Below are 18,709 nucleotides of genomic sequence, written 5' to 3'. Positions count from 1 at the left end.
TCTTTAAACTCACAAGAAACAGCACTGTTTGGCAAAGGCCAAAGTCCTGGTTGATAGCTCATTGAGGAAGCAAACATTTTCGAGAGTGCCATAGTTAAAGGGAGACGTACATACACCTCAGATGATGCTTTGATTCTATTTGAACTATAAGCAGAGCATCTTCAGGGTAAGGGGTCCTATACCTCTCTATGATGAGGTCACCATATCTATAATTCCCACTATACCAGCATTATAAATTTGCACATGAATCTTTCTGAACCTTCTCATCTTCTTTTTACTGACCAGTAATGTTCCCTCTCTCCTCAGAACTCCTACTTGAAGGAGTTGCCAAGACATTCCTCTGCTTGCCCATTAGCAGAGTCAGGGATATCAGAGTATTTGCAAGCCAGCTGGAGAGCCTTTGATGGCTTTCAAGTTTGTCGAAAACAAAATGCTGTGTTATTGTGTAAGAAGAAATTATGTGTGTGTCATCATATTGTGCTAGTAGGTTTAATCCTACTCCAAGTTGTCATTTCATTTCTTATAATGTAACTCCCTCAGCCCCCGCCACCAAAAAAAAGTGGTGTTTCTGTTCCATCACTGGGTTTGTGGCATTCCTTTTTCCTTTAGTTCTTTGCAACTCTGCATTTCAGCAAACATTTCCTGTGTATCAGGCACTGTGCAGGGAGCTACAGACCCACAAGATAGAATGTGATCCCTGCCTCTGAGCAGCTCACAGACATATAAACAATCCATTTTCCTTAGAGTTTTCTTCCCCCCAAGGCTTGAGCACCCAAACCTCATCACCACCCACCCCCATAGTTTCCCTCATTCCTGTTTAATTTTGGCGGGAACATTTCTGTTTATGCATTTGGAGACTTTCCACAGTATAGAGTAACAGCTGCAAGTGAAATTTGTGTAGCTCCTTACGCACGTACAAAGCGAAGGAAATTGTTCTCCCTGTTGATTTTCAGAGAAGCAAGAACCCTTGCAAAGATGGATTCCAAACCAAAGACCCAAGGAAAAAGACCCTCATTGTGCCATAAATATGCCATCACCTGAGCAGGTCCTGGGAAAGGCTGAAAAAGGGAACTCCATGATCTCAGGACCTACTCCCTTTTACCTACTCTCCCAGACAAAGCAGGCCTGAGGTGTTGACTTTGGCAGTGGGGACTGGCCGGCGGCCTGCGGCTCGGTGAATGAAATGAAAATCTTGAGTGGATGGGGAGAGGAATGTATCTCCAACACTAATAGCCGTCAGAAAGGTTTGTACTATGGTCAGAAGGACCAGGGGTGGCAGAGGAAAGACAAAGTAATGCCATTTCCAATGAACCCAGAGGCACGAAGAGCCAAATCCACTTTATGAACGGCCGTGAAGTTGGTCGGCTATGACCACTGTGGATGGAAACACTGAGCTTCACTCCAGTTTCCCTTGATGTTAATCAAACCCAGGCCATTGTGGACTCCTTGTTCATCTCTTTGTAGTGTGTTGCAGCTGATCCCCATTCCTTTCTGGGGTTTCAGCAGATCTTAAAGTTGGTTCCCCAAGCTTCTGAGCTGGATCACAGCTGGATGGGCCTTGGGTCAGGCCATCGCCTTTAGGAAAACCTTCAGGCTTCCTTTCCCAGAGGGGTTTCTCCTTTGACACCTTGTTCATGATGATGCCAGCCTGTGTCTCCTCAAAAAGTCAAAGTTAAACTTGAGTGTTTTCCTATAGATATGACACCTCGCACTCCCATTCAGGGTAGACGGCCGTGTTGTCAGATCCTGGCAGGCTCGTGTGTGCAGCTCTGGAAACGTCCAGAGGTGGGTGAGAGTCCAGCAGCCACGCATCTATCTGTTCTACAGTGGTTCTTGTTTCAACGGTTCTGACTTATGATTCCCCTATACCTTGATAATTCTATTATTTTGGCACCCAAGCTCTATCTTCCAGGCTCTCATACTCGGAAGCAGCACAAAACTCTTGTCAGACCATATCTTGAGTTTTGTCTCCAAAAATGCCATCGTGGATTAACTACGGGAGAATGAGAAAAGCAAAACCCCAGTCCTGACTTTCAGGGGTCGGGCCGGGCTCAGGGGCTTGGCGTGGTGGGAAAAAGGGGCCAAGATAGTGGTTGGCACAAGGATACAGAGAACTTTGGAAACAGAGCCAGAGACTCTGAGGATAGAGGCCCAGGAAAGTTTGGCACGAGTAAAAGCTGGGTATTTAACCAGGAACAGTCACTCTATTTTTCTCGGCCTTGGCAGTAGGTCAGAGCAACAGGCAATTCTAGCAGGGTCCGCATCCTTCCTATTGTCTCCACCCCAACCTCATGCATCCTCCCAAACATCTGCTTCAGATTTGGGTCCTTGCCTTCTCCCCATTGGTGTACCAAACCGTGGGTGGCAAGAGGGAGGGGGCAGGTCTGCAGGTGTGGGAAGAGGAAGAGAGGGAGGAGTAAGGCTCTGGGAGAAGCTGGTTAAAGGTTTTTTTTGGGGGGGTGCTGCAGAAAGATTAAGAGTGACCTATTTTTAAAAAATGCATATGTATCACCAAAATCTAACCGGTAAATTGTTTCATTTTCTGGGTAAAGGGAGCAAAGGAGGGAGAGAATTGGGACCAGCTGGGGAAGTCTCCGGCCCATCACATGGCCTGCTTTTCAAAGGCAGCTCTGAGTCACTCCAGAGGGAGCAAACTGAAGTGATTAGTGCCCACAACAAGCAGTCTGGAGGTGCTAATGAGGTATTAAACACCTCCTCTCCAGCTAGCAGCTGTGTATAAACTGAAACAGACACCGTGAGCCAGAATAGTGAAGCTAGTCTGGGACTGGAGGTGGCAGGAGAGAAGAAACAAGCCGACAACGCTAGCCATTAGTCACGGCAGCCTCCAGTGTCTCACTAGAAGGAATTTTAAAGATGCTCTAGCACTTGCCCTGAAATCTCAATCCATTTTAAGTGACAGAAACCTCTCAAAGGAAAATATTGGAGAACCTAAGGGGTAACCTCAGAACTCTTGTAATAATAATAATAGCCAACACCTGCCACTGTGCCATGCCCTATTCTAAGCACTGCCTATGTGCGCTCATTTACTCTTCACATCAATCTACAAGGTATAGACGATTACTGTCCCCATTTTACGAATGAGGAAACTGAGGCACAGGGAAGTAACTTGCACAAGGTACATGTCCAGCGAATGAGTCTAGGTGGTCAAGTTGTCCCTGACACCTTATCTCACACAAGCTCAGAGGTGGAATTTGGGGGCAGGACAGTCAAATCCTGAGAACGCTGGTAAGAGTTGCGAGTGTTCTGTTCATCATCCAAACCAGAGACAGCTTGTGTGGGCCTCTGACTAGAGACCACAGGGAGCCAGTCTGGCAGGCACTTCTCTGTCCAGTCTCACCATTCTGTGCCTCCTAAGGCTTCTGCTGCCCTGTCAGGGCAGAGCCTATGCTTTCCACCTTCCCCCACCCCAGGCAGGAGGCACCCCTTCATCTCCTGACCCAAATCAGCTCGGGGAGGCACTCTAGGCCCCTAGTGGGGAATGGAAGAGGAGCTAAAGGGCAGAGCTGGCCAAGGCCTGGGCTTCCAGGAGCCCCATTAAACTTCAAAGCTGAGGGTTGGGAGCCAAGCTTATCACTTGGCTGAGAAGTCGGTAGCCTCAGTGATATACCGGCTCACCCTGGCAGGCTTCTGTCTTGCAGAGAAGAGACTGTATGGGTAGTGACAGGCTGTGGACTTTTTCCAGCTGTCGCCGCCAGGCTATGCCAGCCCCTTTCCACTAAGAGAAGATTATGCCGGTGAGAGGTCCTAGGAGGCCTGCCTGACTGGGCTGGGCCCAAGGACAGCAGCTGTGCAGGCATGGCGAACGTGGTCTGAACAAGCCCACTCATTCTGCTTTTGAGCCTGGGCTTATGTTGTACACTCTACGAGGACTGCTGCCCATCACGGTCCGTCCAACCCCTACCCTTCAAACCCAGCCCATGTCAGAGAATGTGAGGATTAACTAAGAGAATCCATGAAAAGTGTTAGCGTGGTCTGACGCGTATTAAGCCTATGAAAAAGGAAGTATTATCATTATTGTTCATAACGATAAACCAATATCCACACCTATCTTTGGCTTTGTGGTGGATTACAATTCGAAAGATCTGGGTTCAAATCTTGACCTTGCCACTTCTTAATTGAATAGTCTTGGATAAATTGCTTAAACTCTCTTAACTAGAAAAGACTGATTTTAAAACCTATACAACATACCCCACAGAAGGAGTGTGAAGCTCAATGAGATAATGGATATGAAAGATGTTTTGTAAGTCACAGAACCTACTACAAATGCTGCCATTGCCTTTTCTCCTTCCGCTGGCTCATGTGAGCCTCTGGCACTGGTGAAGCTCTAGCCCCTGCCATGCCTGCCCCTTAGGGTGATCTCACCCCCTGCAACTAGCCTGGCCTGGGTGTAGCTAAATCCCTTTGCCCTTCTATTCAAGAAAGACAAGACTTGAATTTTTTCAGAAGAAACGTTGGCTTAAAAATTAAGAAAGTAAATTAAATCCAGAAAATGCAAAAGAAGAGGAGTAATCAGGTTCATGAATATCGATGTCTCCTTCCAGGAAGTCCAACCTCAGGAGCCAAATTCACTGAGTCCTGACCACGGGCCTCATATGCTATTTCTTCTCAGCTTTGCTTGGTGGATTCGGGGTGATGGGCACCCCAAAAAAGAAGAGCCCGGGACACACATAGGATGTGGCTGAAGCCCACAGACCATAAAATACTGTCTGAGCCTTACAGCGAGTCCAACCACCAAACGCAAATGTCCTTAGAAGCTAATGAGGCTTATGCTTAGGGCCTTTTATTTGCATGAGCCCCTTCCAAGGTCATATACTTTTTCAAAGTCATATATTTTATACTATTTGCTAAAGTAAGATTTTTTTATGTAGTAGATTTAGTCAACTGTCTCCACCCCAGTTTCTCTCCTGTCACATCAAGTGTTTGGAGGTGGCTGTGACATTTGGGGATGACTAGGGCAATTCGAGTTATGAATATATTCAGTTGGGTTTATTGTCATATATTCACTTGGTTATGTTGGGAAATCATTCGGTTGGATTATGTATAATATATTTATGTCGTGTAATATACTTATTGGTAGCCAACCTGGTTAGAAATGGCTTTCTGGATTATTACCACTACACACGGTAGGGACTCACCTGACACAGAGACAGGTGCGGGGCCAGGGGCTTATCACATCCGGCACCAGAAGTATACAAGTAGGAAAAGAGAAACAAGGGTTGAGATGTATAAGAGCCAGAAGCCAATCTGTGAAAAATTCTTCCACTCATCAGACGGTCAAAGCATTTGAAGTTTTCTGTTGTCCGAAGCTTATAAAATTTAGGGAGCGTGCTTTAAGAAAAAGAATACAAAATTAGCTATGAAGGAGAATATTTATTTGGAATAAGATAAAAACTCCACTAGTCACAAAATTTTAAAAAGCTAGCAAATACCACAAACATCACAAAGTCCAGAAAAATAATCCAGACCAGCATCTGGATCTGCCCCTGCCAGCCGCTGTGTGTCTCTGGCCTGTGTAGTTCTGCCATTTCTCCTCTGATGGCATGTGGGAAGAGGGACAATAAAGAGATTGATTTCAGGATAACCATTTGGGGTTCCCAGGAATAGAGAAAAATAACAATAATAATTAAATACGAATTTTACGCCATCTTTTGGCACTCTGTACAGGTCTCTGAAGGGAGGACACCAAGAGTCCCAAAGACAGTGGCTCAGTTTCCTGAATCGAGGGCTAAGAGCTATAAGCCAGGGGCTATCCTGCCAGTGTTCGATGGCACTGGCCATTGCCACGTTCAAATACAAGGAGCACAGATGTCCTCAGAATTAGAAGGTCACTGTGACCGATTCCTTAGAAGGATCCTCCTTGGCCAGACTGTGGCCCTGCAGAAAGACGGGGTCACATAGCTTAGGAGACACTTCTTAATACTTACTTGGTATTTCTCTGTGTCTTAAGTTGTGTTCCCCAGAAGCAGACTCTGCAAAAAGGGTTGTGTGAAAGTGATGAATTTTTAGGAATCTTCCCAGGAGTGGGGGAGGGAGATTGGGAAGAGAAGGAGGCCAAACGAGGATGCAATGTCAAGCAAGAGGCTGCAGGGGGAAGTGGCTCAGTGTGCAGCAAGCTTGGGGCATGGAAGTGTTTATACCCCACACCCAGAGCTGCTGGCTAGGGCCTGTCTGTAGGGGCTAAGGGCAATAACTTCCCAGATACTTCCCTGACTTCCATGCAGGTGGCCAAAGCAGATTCCAAAAGCTGGGGACAGATGCTGGCAGAGGTGTCCTGAAATGATACAGGGACCTAAAGACCTATGGATGGTGTACTGACAGCATCTGCTACACCTCTGCCCTCTCTGCTGCTATTAACTGCCTAGCTGCATGATCCTCACTCATGGGCTGTTATTACTACTGGTTACCACGTATTGATTATCTCATTGAATTCTCAGAACAGCCCTGTTATTTCCCACATTTCACGGATGAAGCAACTGAAGTTCAGAGACAGCTGCTGTGATCTGCTCCAGCAGTAACATGCTCTCCCAGGTCCTCCCTGACTATTACTCTAGGTCTCAACACCCTGTTTGCTTCCTTCATGAGCCAAGGCACCCTGTCTGGTTTGCTCACCACTTACACCCACTGCCTAGGACAATGTCAGCACATAATAGGTACTCAATTTATGAAGGATTCCAGAACCAAGGGCTCAGCCACCACATTAAATGCCACACCTCCGGGGACCATGCCTCATGATGTGGTGATGCCCCGTCAGTGCCAGTCCAGTGTCAGATACTACAGGGTGCCCCTGGATGCTGAAACAAATGGCTGCTGGGAGGAGCAGGCGGCCCTGAGCAGACTTAGAGAGTGCCAGGAAGACGGGCCCCAGCTGTATTCTGACAGCATCCTCATTCACATCTGGGGAAGCATTTGTGAAATTGCTCTCTAAACGATTCCAGTTTCCCGGGAATGACAGCAGCCTATTTTGGGATGGTTTTCAGTGTGTTCCTTAAGTTCCTCCTCAAAACTTGTGTAGTATTCACAGCCTGTATATGATATTAATGTGCGAGATCACTAGTGGCCTCTGGAATGTGCCACAAATGGCTCTGAGGTCTAGCCTGAGAGCTCAGAGGGTTGTGGACAGACCCATAAAGGAAAATAAGACAACTAGATGTGGAGCCCCTATCAACTGGGTTAAGTATTTAGACTGTACACAAGCCAAAGAAAAAGCACATTTGCCTTTGGAGACTGTCTGAGGCCTGGCAGGGATCGAAAAGGAAGGGTTGCTCCTAGCCCTTGGGAGCGCAGTAGGGGATGCAAAACACTCTGAATCTTGTCCTGCCTTCCCTTCACCTGGGCCGGTGTTCTTGGGAGAAACAGTGAGTGTGGTGCCCAGCTGTGCCACCTCTCCCTGGTGCTGGAGTGGGCAGGGTCCAGACTGGGAGGGAGAGAGAGATGTCACACTGAAGGGGACCTCAAGCTGGGGAGCGGCTGCTGCTTAGCTGCTCTTGCAGGCTCGGGAGCTCCAGGCTGGATGCCACCTGCCCTCCCCAACTCAGACTAAATATCCAGCCCTGCGGGTAAGTGAGAAATTCTTGGCCTCAGCCTGCCCAGGCCTCTGTGGCTTAAAATCTCCTTCTTTCATGGAACCAGGGCTGTTGTCTGCCCTCAGCCTGTTCTTCCTGTTCCTCACCCCAGGGGATCGAGCTGATTGGCAGACTTATCCAAGCATGGAGGGTAGGGCACTGGCCTTGGGAAGCAGCCAGGAAGAGGGAGGGAGTGCGAGCCAGAGACCAAAGACAGACATGGAGTCAGAGACCATGTGAGAGCAAGAAACAGAGTAAGACAGGCAGTGCCACGAAGACGAAGAGACAGAGTGAGAGAAACAGAGATAGACTGGGAGACAGAGGGAGAAAAGTAGAGACAGACGGAGGACAGGCCAGGAGAACAGATATATCCTACAGGAAAGGAAGAGAGAGAGAAATGCAGATGAAAGAAAAGAGGAGGGGATACAGCTGAACAGACGGCCCTGAGCTGGGCTCTCATGGGGTCCGAGCACAGCCTTGCCCTTCAGCCTTCTGCAGGGAAAGGGAGGAATTCTCCAAGGTGGGCCTAAGGCGCTGGAGCACGGACTTCCAACATCCCACATCTGCTTCCCATCTGGATCCCACTCCTGGTGGATTTGCATCCCCAGGCTTTCTCTCCAGAGCCACAATCCATTCAAAACAAACCGTGGCTTCTCATTCGTAGCTGCAAATCCATGTAGACATCTGCGGTTGTCTTGGGTTGTGTGGGGCCCCGCAGGCCTCGGCAGTGCCAGTGCAGAACCAGGGATGGAGAGTTGGTGGCAGAGGGTGGAGAAGGGGAGGCTTTGGAAGGGAGACAGTGGTCCCCTGGCCCTGACCCAGAGAGGCCTTGGAGTTCTTGCCTAAGGGCTTTTGGGAAGCACCCCAAGTCCACTGGACCTCCCAGGCCCTTCCCCTGAGGCTGCACCTGGTGTGCTGGTGACATGGCCAGCTTGTCCTTCCCACGTCTGGGGGTGGGATACACCAGAGCAGAGCCCTCGGCAGTCAAGACTGGCCATGTCAAAGCAAGCTGCACAATGTCTTTGACAAATGGCACTTGTGTAAAAAAAAAAAAAAATTTTTTTTAAAGCTAATAAATGGGCCCTCTAAAAGAGCCCCGGCCCAAGCTCCAGTTTTTTATGTAAACGCAAGGCTGAGAGATCTGATGGCAGGAGTCTCCCTCCTGTCATTCTGACACGGTAGCTGCTCCATTCTCTGCCTATCTCCTTTCTCCGCTCCTCCCCTCCCTAGGCCCAAATCCCACCCCCTGGGATATTTTGACCCTTCTGCCACTCCACCCGAGTCCTATTTCTGCCTCTCTTCATTATTCCCTTTATTTATTCATTCACTCACTCATTCACCATTTATTCAATAATACATTTATTCAACCACTGATTTTTTTATTCACTATTTATTGAATACTGGTAGGCTTACAGTCCAGTTGCTATGAACTGAATGTTTTTGTCCCCCCAAATTTCATACATTGAAGCCCTAATCCCCAGTGTGGTGGTATTTGGGGGTGAGGTTTGCGAGTTTATTAGGTATAGATGAGGTCATGAAGGGGAAAGTCCCATGATGATATTAGTGTCCTTATAAGAAGAGGAAACCAGAGTTCTTTCTCTCTCTGCCATGTGAGGACACAGCAAGAAGTCAGCCATCTGCAAACCAGAAAGAGGGCTCTCACCAGACACTGAATCTGCTGGCCTCTTGACCTTGGACTTCTCAGTCTCCAGACTGTGAGTAATAAATTTCCATTGTTTAAGCCACCTGGTCTGTGGTATTTTGTTATGGCAGCCAGAGCTAAGACACCAGTCAAAGAGGCAAGTCTTATACTGAGTGAAAGTTAGAGGACAACGCAAGAAATGTTATTGGTCAGTTTATGATGGAATGGTTTAGACAGTAAATTCCCTAGGATTTGGAGAAGGGAAATGGAAATCTTCTCAAAGGAAGTGGAAGTTTGGGTTCCCCTGGTCTGCCCTTAGGACACATCTTCTACCAAGACATAGAGGTAAGAAAGCTCGAACATCCTTGAGTCAGCCCTGAAGTTGCCCAGGCCTGAAGTTACAGGAAGACCTCAAGTCCAGGACATTAGGAAGCATCTAGGATGTGAGTCTCAGTGTGACTTAGGACTGTGGGGGTGGCTCGTTTCTGCTGGCCATCAGGGACTGGGCAACGCCCCTCAGTCCTGCTGGAGAGGAGGAAGCAGGGCCACGAAAGTCAAGACTGAGGGCTGGGAGTTCAGCCAAGCTTGCCTTGGAAGGAGAGGCTTGGGCAGAAGGGTTTGCGGGGTGGGGATAAGGTGAGCAGGAGGGAGAGGTTCCAGCTCTGGAGAATGGGGGAGGGGAGCTTGATTACTGTCTTTGGGGAGGGTTCTCCTCAGAAAGGAAGCAGGGGTGGGTGGGCCAGAGGTGGGAAGTGGGATGGAATGGTGACATATGTGTGTGTGATGGTTTACACTTGGAGACTAGGCAGGAAACTAAGAAGTGCTCCGAGCGAGAGCAGGGGCTCAGAACGGCGTCCAGCTTCTGGCTCAGATGTCAGCTTTCTGAGAGACTGAAGTAAGCCCAAGACTCTTTCAGTAATGAGTAGTAAAAGGGAATGTGTTGGCCTGCGTAACCAAAAAGTCCAGAATCAGACAGACTTCAGGCCCATTCTTGACTGAGGGGCTTGAACAATGCCATCAGGACTCTGTTTCCCCTCCACTCTTGACTCTGCTCTCAGTGGTGGTGGCTTATTCTTAGGTCATGCCTTTCATTGCCTCCGCTCTTAGCTCACAGGTTCTGACCAATAGGAGCCCCAGCACAAAAGTCTCGCTAGTGCTGACTGGGTCCTGGGTCCTTGCCTGAAGCAATCACTGTGGGTAGGATGATACAATGCATCGAATGGCTAAGACCTGAATCCTGTGATATCACTGGATGGTTCCCCAAAGGTAAAATGAAAGGGTGAATGGTTCTGATAAACGGCAACATCACAGCTGTTCCCATTCCCTCACTACGATCCTAAAAAGTATTGCAGTCTTTTTAGGGTTGGGCTATTTTTATTCCAGGAGAATGTAAGATCTATAAGAGCAGTGACTTCGTCTCTTTTGTTCAGTGATGGAACCCCAAGACTCACAACAGTGCACACCACAATGCTCAATAAATAATTGCTGGATGAATTCGGCAAGCTTAGTTGATTTCTGGATATGCCAGATTTCTGGCTCGTAATTATTGTTCTAAGCAATTTAAACTCGTTTAGTCATTACTCAGTTCCATGGAAAATGCTGTTATTATCACCTGCATTTTATTGATGGGGAAACTGAGGCACAGGGAGGTTACACAGCAAGTAACAGAACTATGAATCAGACCCAGGCATCTGACTCCCCCATGTGTACTCTTAAACCCTACGCAATACTGCTTGATAGACATGAAAAGTCCGTGAGCTGGCTTCTCAGGGAAGATCAATTTCCCAGACTACAATTTCCACATATACTATTTCTTTTGTTCTTCATTGACCCTCATGGGAAAGTGGAGGTGAGAGATTCTGTGGGGCATCGGAATATTGCCTGTTCCTCCTCCCAGGTGAAAATTGAATCGAATAAACCTTCCTAGTTGGGGAATCACAGGGGGGCTGAGTTTCTAATCATGCAGCTTCTTTCTTTATTTCATCATTCAGTCGTTCAAAAATATTTACTGAACGAGATGAGACTGGAACATCTTGTGATGCCAGAATATACAGTAGTCATTTTACAGGGCTTGGAAAAAGGTGAGCACATTGAAAGGACACAAGAGCTGACTATGGGAGGTCCCAGTGGATGGAGCAACTCGAACAAAAAACTAAAATAATTATAATATTGGATTATAACTTTTAGAATAAAATAAGTAGTGACCGAAGTTAAAAAATATTTAAAAAGTGGGGCGAGGTGGAAGAAGAAAGCACAGTTCTCCTTTACAAAAGAATGAATACATATAGAGGTAGTGAGGGAAACGCAAAATCACCATTGGGCCAGCATAACAGTATAATTGTCATAGGCAAGATCCACCACTGATAGATGCTAAAATCAGTGGGAGAAAATTTGAGGAGAATCAGGATATTTGTGTCATCTCAAAAAGTCTCTCCACACCAAGACATTTATTAACTACAAAGGGGACGACAGCAGTCATTGTACAGCAGAGAAACAGTGGAGAAACCTGGCAGACACAACCTTAACCATATAACCAAGAACTAAGCAATAAGACACCACCAGTAATAAGACACGCCCACATCATGTACCCCTGACATAATGAAATGAGAAGGATACAGCATCACTTCTGTGGTCTTACTAAAAATGGATCGCCTCAATCTAATCACATTATAGAAAGCCTGGCAAAGAGTGTCTGCTCAACAAATACTAGCTTTTTCTATTTTATGGTGTCATGGTGTTTAGCATCGCCGGGCACACAGTGAGCAAGGACCTTGGGTTCTGGCTTCCACTCCCAAAGGCGGTGCTCCCGGCCCTGACTCCCTGCAGTTAGTTCAGCCCCACTTTGTTGACCCAGTCGGGAGGTGATGGTGAAAGCAGCTGATGCCGTCTGCTTGGGGACTCTGATTTGTTTCTGGACCTTGTATTTAGCAGTGTAAGAGGGGGCCAGGTTACAGCTACGCTCGATGAGGAAAACAGCAGCTAAGCAGCTGCCAGAGGGCAGGGAGCAAGCATCAGCCCTCCCTCCAAAGAAGTCGCTGTCTGCCTCGGGCTCTTGGCTGACGTTGTGAGATCTGACTTCCCTTTTTCCGTTTTCTTTTTAATACAGAATAACTTTCCCTGCCTCCGGCCTGCGCCACCCACTCCCCAGTCCAGCCTCTAGTTTGCAAATGGGGTTTAACATTTTTAGAAGCTCCTCGCTCATCTTGAAATTTTTCTTCTTGAAAATTCAAAGGTCCCCAAATACTTCTTCATTCCTCCCCGCTCCCTACCTGTCCCATTTATCTGCAGCTAACTAAATAAGAGCTAAGTAAGAACTTTATCTTCATTTTCTCATTCAATCATTTCTATAGTTTTACAAGCTAGATCTTATTCATTCCATTTTTACAGAAGGGGGAGTGGAGGAGTCTCAGAGAGGTTGAGATCTTTGCTGAAGATCACACAGCTGTAATGCGGAGCAGCTAGCACCTGCCTCTTTGCTCCTCTCTAGGCACCCGCTGCTCACAGAGCAGTGTGCCAAATGAATGGCAGGAGGGAGAAGTGAGAAGGAAGAAGGCTATTGCGGTGCGATTTAGCCTCAAGCCAGCTTGGCTGATGAAACCACCTTCCAGGCTCCAAGAGACTTCTGTCTCCGGAGCTATTCCTAATCTGGCCCAGAGCCAAGTGCCTCTGCAGCCTCCTACATCCTCAGAACCTTCCCAGCAGCCCAACCTGCTAAGCCTTTGTCCCCTTGCAGGGCTGCAAAGACAGCTGCAATGCCTGCACTGCCTGGTCCCCGCTGGGAGGTCTTAGTCCAGCTGCTGTCTCCAGGCTGGTGGCTGCTTTTGGCTTCTGTCCCAGGAGCTGCAGACAGGCCAGTGAGGGTCTCCAGAGAGGCTAGACCCCACCTAACCCAGAGGAGTTAGTTGGATGAGGACCAGCTAGATTGGGGCAGGAAGATCCCAGCCTTAGCTCCTACTCCTGCCATACACCCCCTCTTCCCATCACCAGCTTCTGCTTCTATTTCCCAGGGCTGAAGTTGCTGATCTACTCAGGCCCCTCCTCTCTGAGCCCCTTTGCCTTGCAGCTCTGCTTTGAGAGCCAGCTGACTGCTCTCTTCTCCAGCCTGTCTTCCCTGGTAGCTGCCCTTCTAGTCAGGGGCAGTAGCTGTAGCTGTTCCCCAGGGCTTGGGAAAATACCCCACACTTGACCCTGACCCCTGGGTGGAGAGGAATGTTGAGGAGGGAGCCTGTGTGGGATCTGCTGTCCTGGCAGGCAGCCTTCCTGTGCCTCAGGATGAGTGATGGGGAGGGGCCAAGGGGGTCAGGGACTCTCCCAGCATGGGGGGTTGAGGGAAACTTAGGGCCCAGAGGAGACAAGTGGCAAAATCTCATCCTTGGGGCCCATGCCAGATGCTGGACTGGCTTTAGCAGCTGCCCTCCTCCTTCTTGAAACATTAAGATGGGCAGTGTTCTTGAAGTCTGTCCCCAGATCATACCAGCCAGTTTTCTCTCCAGGGAGGCAGGGTTAGGAGCCCAGAGTTAACAGAGAGGACAGTGGGAATGGATGGATGGCCGTCAAGTCTCACTCTTCTCATCTGAAAACAGTGGTTTCCGGGCTATGTTCTGATAAGCCCTGTGGTTCCTCAGATGCCTCGGAGGCTACAAAGCAAGGGATGTGTGTGTGGATAGGGGTGTGGGGGGTCGAGCTGGGCCCCTTCTCAGCCAGAGCAGCCCCCCAGTTTCCTGTTTTTGTCCTTGAGCTATCTATCTTGCAAGGCCCAGTGGTCTGGTCCCTGCATCCCTCACTTTTGTTCACGCCATCCTGCTTGCCTGGCTTCCCCACAGCAACCTGATACAATTTCCTTGAACACAGTGCTTTCCTACCTTGGGGATTGTTCTCGCGATATCTCCTGGCTGGGCCGTTCTTCTCCTTGCTTATTTCTTATGCATCCGTCAGATCTCAGCTCGAATGGCCCTTCTTTAGGGATGACTTCTCCAATCCCCCCAAGTCTATATTAGGCCACATCTTTTTCATGGCCCTCAGTATTGTAACTCATTATTAATCTACTTATCTAATTAATTGTTTAATGTTGCCTCTCCCACTAGACTGTAAGCTTGTGAGTGTAGGAATCAGGTCTTTATCACTACTGCTGTGTCCCATACCTAGCACAGTGCCTGGCATATGAAAGACATTCAATAAATATTTGTTGAATGCTGAAATCCTGCATGAAGCTTTTGCTAATTTTTTAAAAAGTTCGAAAACCACTGGCTTGGAGACTGTCTCTCAGGCCCGTTCAGTTCTGCGTTCACATCTTTAAAACTTAAATGTAGTTATTTTCACCACCAAAATGTTTCTGGCCTTCCCCATTAAAACCTTCCTCGGTCTTTTCTTAACTTCCAGAAGGGAATGATGTGGACAGCAATGGGAAGAAAAATAGAGGAATCCCAAAGAAAGCAGGGCAATCGCCCCTCCCCCACCACGGGAGGAGTAGGTGGGAGTCGGGAGGACAGCCATGTGCTGGAGGAAGAGAGCAGGGCCCAGTATTTAGTCCCAGGGGTTTTGCTCATCCCAGGGTGCACTTGTCACATGTCCATCAAGCTGCCTGGAGGGGAAGGGTGGGCAGCCACTCAGGCCACAGTGACCATGGCTCTCAGGCCAGCTGTTTCCTTGCCTTTGAATTGGTGGCTGACCCCATGCTGTCCCCAGCCTGTTTTAAGCAGCCTGGGAGACTTCCAAGCATATATTTTGCAGGCCAGATGTGCATCCACTGGCTGTGAATTTTTGCATGGAGAACAGGTGGGTGGTAATTACTCTAGCAGGAGCCAAGTGTGACTGGAAGCTACGGAGACAATTCTATCGAGCTGTCAAGAACAGAACAGCAGCCGTCTTTCCCTGAGCTTGCTTTTATAGAGGAAAAGGGAGATGAAATCCAGGGCTGGAGCAAGAGCCTTGGCCCCATGGCAGATTCTGGAGTGTCCTGGAAATTCCCGTACCCCACCCTGCTCACGTCCCTCCTCTCTAAACTGAATGCCATGTGTAGTGAACATCTGCTGTGTGCGCATGACCAGCACTCCTTTCCCTTCCTCGTTCAACAGACACTCAGTTTTCCTTTGGGGAACCCCACCTCACCTATTCCAGGCATTGCTGGTGGGGCTGTCAGCTGTGGGGGCCCCTCCCACCCCTCCATCCCCCAAAGGGTGGTCAGAGGACCCCAGGGACTTCCATCAGAATCTCTTGTGGAGAATGTGAATCTGGGGTGGAGTTGCTGCTGACCGCGGAAGGCGGCCGGCTTGAAATCATCCAAAGCCAGCCAACCCATGCGTTCCTCCCACCCAGACTCCCAGAGCTGCCTGGACCCCTGGCTTCCCAGGCCTGGTTGTTGGACACGTCCTTCAGTACCCTGTATATGTCTAATAACTTCTTTTTGCCCACTTCCGTTTGCAGAGGTCAGCTTCTAAACCTGGCAGCCAGAGCTGATGCGTATCCCACACATTTGTACCTCGCCTTCTTTTCCAGCCCTTGCTTTTTCTCTCGTTCACCCGCAGACCCATTTTCATTTTTTACACTCTGAAAATCTTTCTGCCCTCGACCTTTTTGACCTGCTCATGGGTAAGGGTCAACACCTTTACACTTCAGAGTGAATGAAAGCACTGTCTCACTCTCTTTCTGTTAGATGCATTTCCAGCCCCATGTCTAAGTAGTGAATGAGTGCCTTTGCCTCTGGTTTTGGGAATGAGGAATATTCGTGAAGAGGTGGAAGAGAAACTTTCGAGAGTGGGCTTTCCCCAAAACACTCTGGAATGAGCCCTGACCACTTCTCTCCAGAACTCATCACTTGCATACATTGGGAATTGCCTTGTCCCCACGCTGGTCTGTTCAGTAGCTGTTTATATCTGCCCTCCACATATTATTCCCTGACACTCATTAAGTTGTGTCCCCATTGGAATTACCGGCTTCAAACGGTCAGATCTTGATTCAGTACAACTGAGCACCTACAGCGTGACAGGTCTTGAGCCATTAGTATCTGGATAAAGTGTGCTTGTGGTTGAGCACACTTATCTCCCCTACATGAGCTGCGTGTGTTGGAGAGGCAAAGCTACCACCCCCGGACCACAAAGGAGTGAGGGCTGCAGAGAGGAGGGGTTCAGCTTCCAACCTACCTGGCCCCTCTCTCTCGCTTTGTATATAAGTTAGGGTTCTTTGGTTGCAAGCAACAACAAGGACTCTGACTGATTCGTATATGAAAAAAGAGTGGGATTACCAGAAAAAGTTTTAGGAGCAAACAGAATAGAAATAAGAACTGAACAGCTAGATATCAAGAAGGTCAGGAATGTAGGCAGCAATGGGGCTCTCAGCCCCAGGAACTCCTTGGAGTAGGTCTTTTTTGGGGAGCTGCCATTGGATGGTTCAGTTATAACTGTGTATCTCTGCTTCAGGGTGAAATCATGGGAGAGAATCTGATTGGCCAGTTTGGGCCATGTGCCCCATGGCAGGTATTGTAATTGGCTGCCCCATCAGAATGATCTAAAAAATGGAAGAATAGTTCGCTAAAGGAAAAAGGATGCTATTACCAGAATAAGAGAGAGGAGGGATGCCAGGCAGACAAAACAACAAAGACCACCTTAGTCACAAGCTAGAGGGTGACACCCCTGCCTCCTGGGTCTATCTTTGGCTTGGGCTGTGCCCGTAGCAGTCAAAGACTGAGAGAGAGGCTGTAACCAAGGAAAATCACAGCATACACAGCAAGCTCAGTCTATTCGTGATGCAGGTGGATAAACTGGGGCCCCGAGATGGGAGATGATTTGTCCCTGGTCATAGCCTCGGTTCTAACCTGCAACCAGTGCTGAACAAGAAGCCCAGAACAACTCAAACTGGACCCACAGGCTTTGGCTTCAGCTTCTGGTAGAAAGTTTCCATGTCAGAAATGGAGTGGAGGTGAGCATCCCTATGGAAGCCGCTGGGAGGGATCTTAAGACGCTCCGCGTAAAAGGTTAATGCAGATGTTCCATAAATATTTGTCCAGCTTCCCTGGCTGCACCTTGGAGCTGGGAGGCAGATTTGGCTCCCTCACACTTCTAGCGCCACACCCCAGATCAAAACAGAAATGCCAGGACCTGGGATCTCTGTGGCAGTGACCTGTCTGGGGCTGTATCCAGCTCCTGGCTCTAGTGGAGCTTTTAGAGCTGGCCCTGGGGGCTCTCAAAGTGACCCTTCCTCCAGGACCTCAGGACAGTCCACTGCAGAGAACGCCGGGCTCAGGCCTCCCTCTCGGCCCTGTTCCGCCCCTGCCAGGCCTAGCCAGGTTCCTGCAGACCCAGACAAACGCAGCTCCTCTTGGTGTTTATAGTCTGTAAATACTTGTGGCCATTTCTGCTGCCCTGGCGGGGCTGGGAAGACTCATTCATTCTGCCTGCCCTTATTAAGTCAGTAGACTATCCAGCCTTTGCTTCTGTTCAGATTCTCTCCTTAGGGCCTGAGGCTACAGCTGACGACCCCCTTAAGGCTTTTTCTCTCCCGAGGGTTGGCATGGTGCCTCTGCAGCCCCTTGGCTCCTCCTCCTCCTATGCCATTGTCTCTCGGCATCTTTCTAATCCCTTTTCCCCCAGGAGGTCTCATTTCGGCCCCAGCTGATCTGGCTTCACTTCCCAAGTCCCTTCTCCTGGAAGGTCCAGCCTCCAGCTTGAAAATCTAGAATGTGGAGTGGGGAAGGGCCCTCTTCCCACCCTGCTCTGTCTTCTCCTGTCCAGCTGGCATGAGGAGGGCCTTCCCTTTGCTGGCCTTCTCATGCTGGGCTGTTTCTGCCCGCTTCCAGCTCATTAGTGCAGGTATGACAGGAGCCAGACCTGTCTCCTGCCCAACACTGAGCTCACGGCCCTGCTTGGGCGGGCCCCTTCCTGCCCCCTGCCCCAGCACCCTTTTTTCCCACCCAGTCTAGAGCACTTGGCACCCAATGCACAGCCCTCCTCCCCTTGCCTGCCCTGTGGGCTGTCTCTGTTTCTGTGTGTCTTTGTCTGTCTGTCTGTCTCTCTCTCTCTGTGTCTGCCTCTCTGCCTCTCTGTCTCTCTGTCTCCCTGTCTGTCTGTCTCTCTTGTCTCTGCCTCTCTCTCTCTCTGTCTGTCTGTCTCTCCCTCTCTGGCTTCCACTGGCCTGGCTCTCTTTACAGGGTCTGGAAATGGGGACCCTGTGGATCTAGCCCAAGCTTCCTCAGCCAACATGGAGCCAGCGTGAAAGTCTGCAAGCAGATTTTTGGGGGGGAATTTGAAGAGGTTGTGACTCCTAGGCGAAACAGGACCTCCTTGAGCCATCTAGCCTTCCCCTGTCCTCTGGGGGAAAAAAACATTAAAACCATCCCAGATCCACAGAGTTTAATCAGCTTTTAAGGACAGCTGTCTTCCTCTTCCTTGCCTTTAACAGAAGGAAATGTCACATGAACCTTTCTAATATGTAAAATCTCTTGCTGTCCTCTCTCTCTGCACATACTCACCAACAAATCTCATGTCAAACT

This window comes from Pteropus alecto, unplaced genomic scaffold (genome assembly GCF_000325575.1).
Source record: "Pteropus alecto unplaced genomic scaffold, ASM32557v1 scaffold8, whole genome shotgun sequence".
Classification (NCBI taxonomy): domain Eukaryota; kingdom Metazoa; phylum Chordata; class Mammalia; order Chiroptera; family Pteropodidae; genus Pteropus; species Pteropus alecto.
This window is presented reverse-complemented; position numbering follows the sequence as displayed.